This window comes from Apodemus sylvaticus, chromosome 18 (assembly GCF_947179515.1).
Source record: "Apodemus sylvaticus chromosome 18, mApoSyl1.1, whole genome shotgun sequence".
Taxonomy (NCBI): Eukaryota; Metazoa; Chordata; class Mammalia; order Rodentia; family Muridae; genus Apodemus; species Apodemus sylvaticus.
Genome location: NC_067489.1, coordinates 67,519,577 through 67,525,897, shown reverse-complemented (window position 1 = coordinate 67,525,897; position 6,321 = coordinate 67,519,577). Strand labels below are relative to the sequence as shown.

Here is a 6,321-nt window from a genome sequence, read left to right as displayed (position 1 = left end):
TAAATCTAATTGGTCCAAAGCTTCAATTAGTTTCATTGTGTCCCTGTTTAGTTTCTGTTTTCCTGATCGGTCCATTGAGGAAAGTGCAGTGTTGAAGTCACCCACAATTATTGTGTTAGGTGCAATGTGTGCTTTTAGTTTTAATAAAGTTTCTTTTACAAAAGAGGGTGCCCTTACATTTGGGGCATAGATGTTCAGGATTGTCAGTTCTTCTTTTTGTATTTTTCCTTTGACCAGCAAGAAGTGTCCCTCAGGGTCTCTTTTGATGACTTTGGGTTGAAAGTCAATTTTATCTGATATTAAAATGGCTACTCCAGCTTGTTTCCTGAGACCATTTGCTTGTAAAATTGTCTTCCAGCCTTTTACTCTAAGGTAGTGTTTGTCTTTGACCCTGAGGTGTGTTTCCTGTAAGCAGCAAAATGTAGGGTCCTGTTTACGTATCCAGTCAGTTAGTCTGTGTCTTTTTATTGGGGCATTAAGTCCATTGATGTTAAGAGATATTAAGGAATAGTGATTGTTACTTCCTATCATTTTTGACGTTATTTTTTAAATTTGAATGCTTAACTTCTTTTGGGTTTGATGAAAGGTTACTATCTTGCTTTTTCCAGGGTGAAGTTTCCCTCCTTGTATTGGTGTTGTCCTCCTATTATCCTTTTTAGGGCCGGGTTTGTGGATAGATATTGGGTAAACTTGGTTTTGTCATGAAATATCTTAGTTTCTCCATCTATGGTGATTGAGAGTTTTGCTGGATATAGTAGTTTTGGTTGGCATTTGTGTTCTCTTAGAGTCTGCATGAGATCTGCCCAGGACCTTCTAGCCTTCATAGTCTCAGGTGAAAAGTCTGCTGTGATTCTGATAGGTCTTCCTTTATATGTTACTTGGCCTTTTTCTCTTACTGCCTTTAGTATTCTTTCTTTGTTTAGAACATTTGGTGTTTTGATTATTATGTGACGGGAAGTATTTCTGTTCTGGTCCAGTCTGTTTGGAGTTCTGTAGGCTTCTTGTATATTCATGGGCATCTCTCTCTTTAGGTTAGGGAAGTTTTCTTCCATAATTTTATTGAAGATATTTGCTGGCCCTTTAAGTTGTAAATCTTCACTCTCCTCTATGCCTATAATCCTTAGGTTTGGTCTTCTCATTGTGTCCTGGATTTCCTGGATATTTTGGGTTACAAGCTTTTTGCATTTTGCATTTTCTTTAACTGTTGAGTCCATGGTTTCTATGGAATCTTCAGCATCTGAGATTCTTTCTTCTATCTCTTGTATTCTGTTGTTGATATTTGTATCTCTGTCCCCTGATTTCTTCCCAAGGCTTTCTATCTCCAAAGTTGTCTCCCTTTGAGTTTTCTTAGTTGTTTCTACTTCTGATTTTAGATCCTGGATGGTTTTGCTTAGCTCCTTCACTTGCATGTTTGTGTTTTCCTGTAATTCTTTAAGAGATTTTTGTGTTTTCTCTTTCATGAGCTCAGCCTGTTGACCAAAGTTCTCCTGTATTTCTTTAAGAGATTTTTGTGTTTCGTCTTTCATGACCTCAGCCTGTTGAGCAAAGTTCTCCTGTATTTCTTTAAGTGTTTTTTGCATTTCCTCCTTGTTGGCTTTTGTATTCTCCTGGATTTCTTTCAATGATTTTTGTGTTTCCCTTGCAAGGGCTTCTACCTTTTGATCCATTGTCTCCTGAATTTCTTTATGTATGACCTTCATGTGTTCCTGTACCAGCATCATGACCAGTGATTTTAAATCCAAATCTTGTTTTACTGGTGTGATGGGGTATCCAGGACATGTTGGTAGAGGAGAATTGGGTTCAGATGTTGCCATATTGCCTTGATTTCTGTTAGTGACGTTCCTGCGTTTGCCTTTTGCCATCTAGATCTCACTGGTGTTAGTTTATCTTGTCAGTGCTGGACTCACCAGTGCAAGCTGCCCCTTCCCAGTTGGCCTCTGGTGCACAGCTTACCTCCTGCACTGCTTGTAGACAGTGTGCTGCTGCCCAGGCTGTTCAGATCCCAAAGCAGGCACCCGAAGGCTCCCGCTGGGGCCCGCTGGATTCACTGGAGCACACTGACTTCTCCCAGCTGGCCGCCCGGAAGCCCAGCTAGCCACTTGCAGGACTTGGAGATGTAATGCTGCCGCCCAGACTGATCTGGATCCGGAAGCGGAGAGAGTAGAGCTAAGGGCTTCTGCCTGAGGCCTTGCCCCAGATTGTGTCTGTGGAGCAGATGGAGCCCGTGTGCACTCCCTGGGAGTGCCGACGGTGTATGCTACTGTGACCTCCCCTGAGTTCCGCTCACTCCGCTGGGCAGCCGATCTGCCAGCCGGGCTATCGCACACAAGGTTAGCCTGGCCGCCCAGTCCCTGAGTCCAGGCAAAAGCCTGGGAGGCCAAGGTCCGAGCAAAGTTCCCCTACGGCTTTGACTGTTAATTGGGTTTGCCAGGTGACTAGAATGGCGGGCGTGTGCGCCCGCGCTCCCTGAAAGCGCCGGGAGAGTCTGCTTTGCTAACAATCACCTGGGCGGGCTGACTCACAGATGGCCCACCAAGCCGCCCAGTTCTTGGGGTCAGTCCTGTGCCTTTTGGGGCCTGGACCCCCGCTTTGTTAGCCTTAGGCTATGCCTGTTACAGGTCTGCCCGCCTGAGCTCTCTGTCGTCCTGCAGGCAAAATGGCGGCGGCGCGCTCGCAGGCCTGGGCAAAAAACCTCCTGGTTGGGTTGGCACCCCGATGGCCCCCCGACCCGCCCAGGGCCTGGGTGCAGGCCAACGCCCGTCGGGCTCAGACCACCGCGGTGTTGGCCTCGGATTATGTTTGTGTACCTCAGTCTGTCCGATTCCTGGAGTACGGAACCAAGATGGATCCTCCTCTCCTGACTGGTGGGAGGCCGAGTTCTGAAGTGGCCTCCGTGCAGGAAAGGCGCCGCACAACTGCAGCTGCTTGCTGTCCGGCTGGTCAGCGAAGGTCAGTGGTCGTGGGCGCAGGGCCTAACTGGTCCCTGTGACGCCTTGGTTCCACTGCTGATGGCCCTTCAGCTGGAGCAGCCACTGCTGCCGCTGCTGCTGCCGCCGCCGCCGCCGATCTCCGCAATATAAATCTTAAACAAATACATTTCACTTATTTACTTTAATTGAATTATTTTCAAAGAGAATACTCAAAGAATCCGAGGAAAAGATATGTGTGGATCTAAGAAAAAAACTTACAAGCACATATGAGAAGAAATAGCTGAACACATTATTTCAAGGTTGTTTATTGTTTTCCTTTTAGGACTTTGTAATCTTGAGATTCAATACAGAACTTTAAGAAAATAACTGAATTCAAATCATGACTATTGTTCCTGAATATTATTGTAAAATATACCAAGTACATATTGATGGCAATCACTACTACAAAACTGTGTGGAGATGAATGTGAAGGGTGCACTGTGATGGAAAGTGACTAAGACCACAGCATAATTACTCTTTCTTGTAAATAATGTACTGCAGATGAACAGAGTTTTAGGCATATAAGCTGGCCTGTAATTCTCTCTCAGAGGCACAGACAGAAACTTAGGAGCAAGCAGCTAGCTGATCTGGACAATGCAGCAAGCTTAATTTATAAGACAGAGAGTCAAGGAAGAGAGTCTTGTCAACCTCAGCTTCCCTACACATTAGCAAGTGTACACATGTGTAGTGAGTGCCAACACATGTGCAGTGCATATGAGCATCCACACTATTAAACTCATGTATATCCAAAACTTGTTAACTCAAGTAATGCTAAGTAAACGTAACATCAGAAATCAGATTACCTCACTACTATAACAGGCTCTTTAATAACAAAGAAAGAATTATGGACAACTTTGTGTTACTGCTTTTCATTACCATATATGCAGAGTTACTGTGGTAGTTTACAATTCTGTTTTCTGTATGGTTTCAGAAATCCAATGCCTATTACATTCTACCTGAACAAAATGTTGAATTTGTGGTATACAGGGGCAGGCTTGCTGGGCTACAAATTCACAGACATTCAACCTTCCTTACACACAACCTTACTGATTACCTTAGAATCTGCCCTGTCACAGGTGTAGTTCCTCTTTGCTACAGGGCAAAGCTTTCTGGATCAGTGCCTCAGACTCTGGCCTTTTTACATTTTACAGAGCTCTGGAAAATAGCTCAAAGAAAGAACAGAAGGCTCAGGTCAGTGTAGGGTTATTCAATATGAATCTCAAAGGCTTCTTACTAATACATTTATTTTCATTGTTAAAGAATCTTATTCTTTTCATTTGTGAGGCCCTATTACAGTATCTGAGAATGTGTTCTCACAAATCCCCAGCATGAAGCAATCATTATGAGCACAATTTCTCACCTCAGCCTTGAGACTGGATATTATTGTCCCTGAAATTTTAGGAACTGCAAGTGTAAAGAACATGTGTTTGGGGGTCATGATTTCATTATGTGAGATGAATATAATATACGTAATGTCACCCTGTTTGACTCTGTTAGACAAAATATTAACCAGCATAATCCCAGATCCCAATCATGTGCAGATTATTTTAATTTCTGAGATAAAATTCTACTCACTCTGTCACTCTTGGTGTCTTCATCTCTCTTCTCTCTCTTTTCTTAGTTTTGAACACAGGCCTGAACTAGACGAGTCAGCACAACTTTGCATCTATGGTGCTCTAATTTTTTTCAGTTCTGCTGTGACACACATTTTTAAATAATGAGAAGCATTTTGCTCTGATTAAATGAAATACACAGAATTCGTAGTACAACTCAGTTGGTAAATTACTGGGTTAACAGACACAAAGTTTTGATATTTGTCCTCAGCACTGCATAAAACTTGTTGGTGCTGAATCTTTGCAATCTCAGTATCCAGATCCTGTGAAAAGTTGAGCAGAAATCCTGTATCATCTTATATAACTTATTATGTCACCCTGTGCTACAGGGGTTCCTGCCCGAAGAAGCAAATGAACATATGGCAAGTCAAATATTAATGTTTATAAACAAATTATCCTGCCTCAGAAATTCACTATGCAGGCAAGTGAATTTGCTTCTTTTGAAGGATAAAAACCTCCATGACAGTTGTCTAGACAGGTAAACTGCAGTGATAGGAAAGGAAATAAAATGTGCACCTGCTGAAACTCTGAAGACTGCCATTTTGTTCTTTTTTTCTTTTTTTGGAACTATCTTTTATGGGGGATGGTTCATCAATCTTCCTTGGCGAATGCCTTCCTCATGGCTGCCAGGACATTGCCAGCTCCTCCCGCTTACTCGTGGCCCGGATGTGCGCGCCCACCCTCTTCTTGATGAACTAGAGTGTGCGCGTGTCTGTGGACACTGAGCGACTCCAAGGCGCTCTGCTCTTGGGGAGCGAAGCCCTGCACCTCCCAGATCGCATCCCTCGAGAACTTGGTGCGCTTGGTGAGGCGCCCCGAGGCCGGCTGTGTCTTGGTTCCCTGATGTTCTTCTTCACCTTGTGGCTTTGTTGAGGCCACGGCCATGGGGTAGCGCAGGGCCATGGCTGCTGCTCTCCTACCACGGCCAGGACAGGAAGCCCAGTTTGTTATTTCAAGCTTATTCTCTAACCTACTTTCCTGGAAGTTGCTAGTTCCTTCTACTCAATTATCCAGGCTCCATCTGTTTACCTGTATCGTATATTGTGCACTTCATGGTTTGTGGAGGACTAGGTTTATTTCATTATTTTCTATAAATAATATAGCATAGAGAACAATAGAAAAAAATAAACAGGTTTTCTATTTATTAGTCTATTGCAAATAGACATTATATTTCTTTGTCTCTAATCTTGATACACATGTGTGTTTAATCCAGAGAGCATTTTTATGAAGTGCAACAACATATTGCCTAAACAGCCTAATTGCTGAAACAACGTCACAGTGACTGGTGGTCACCATATCACTTCTAAATCAATTTTGTTTCTAGGGCAATGAAGAGAAAACAATATTAAATTGTATTTCATTTAGGTTCATCTTAAACATTGCACTAGATAAATATGACTGTCATTTAATTGGCTATACTTTACATTAATTTATACGTGTGGACATTATAGTTTGCAATTAATATTATGAAATTGAAATCATAAACTTTTTTGGTTTTATATGCAAACCAATAAAGTTTCATATGATTCAAAGGAAAAAAGTTACATTATACGTATTCATTTAAATAAGTAAAAAGTCTGTTATATAAAACAAAAGTAGTGAACATTTACATTTTTATTACTAAAACTACTGAAAAACTCAAGAAACATTTAAAAAATCTATTCATGTGTCTTTGTGCTGAACTAAAATAATTTTTATAGATTTATTTCCTCTCTTGATTTAACTATCTTTGATAAAAT

At 41.9% G+C, this 6,321-nt stretch overlaps 1 pseudogene; it reads right to left on the bottom strand.

The window, feature by feature from the left end:
- Window positions 1-5,173: 5,173 nt before the first annotated feature.
- Window positions 5,174-5,485, bottom strand: LOC127668700 (60S ribosomal protein L36-like; annotated as a pseudogene).
- Window positions 5,486-6,321: the final 836 nt, after the last annotated feature.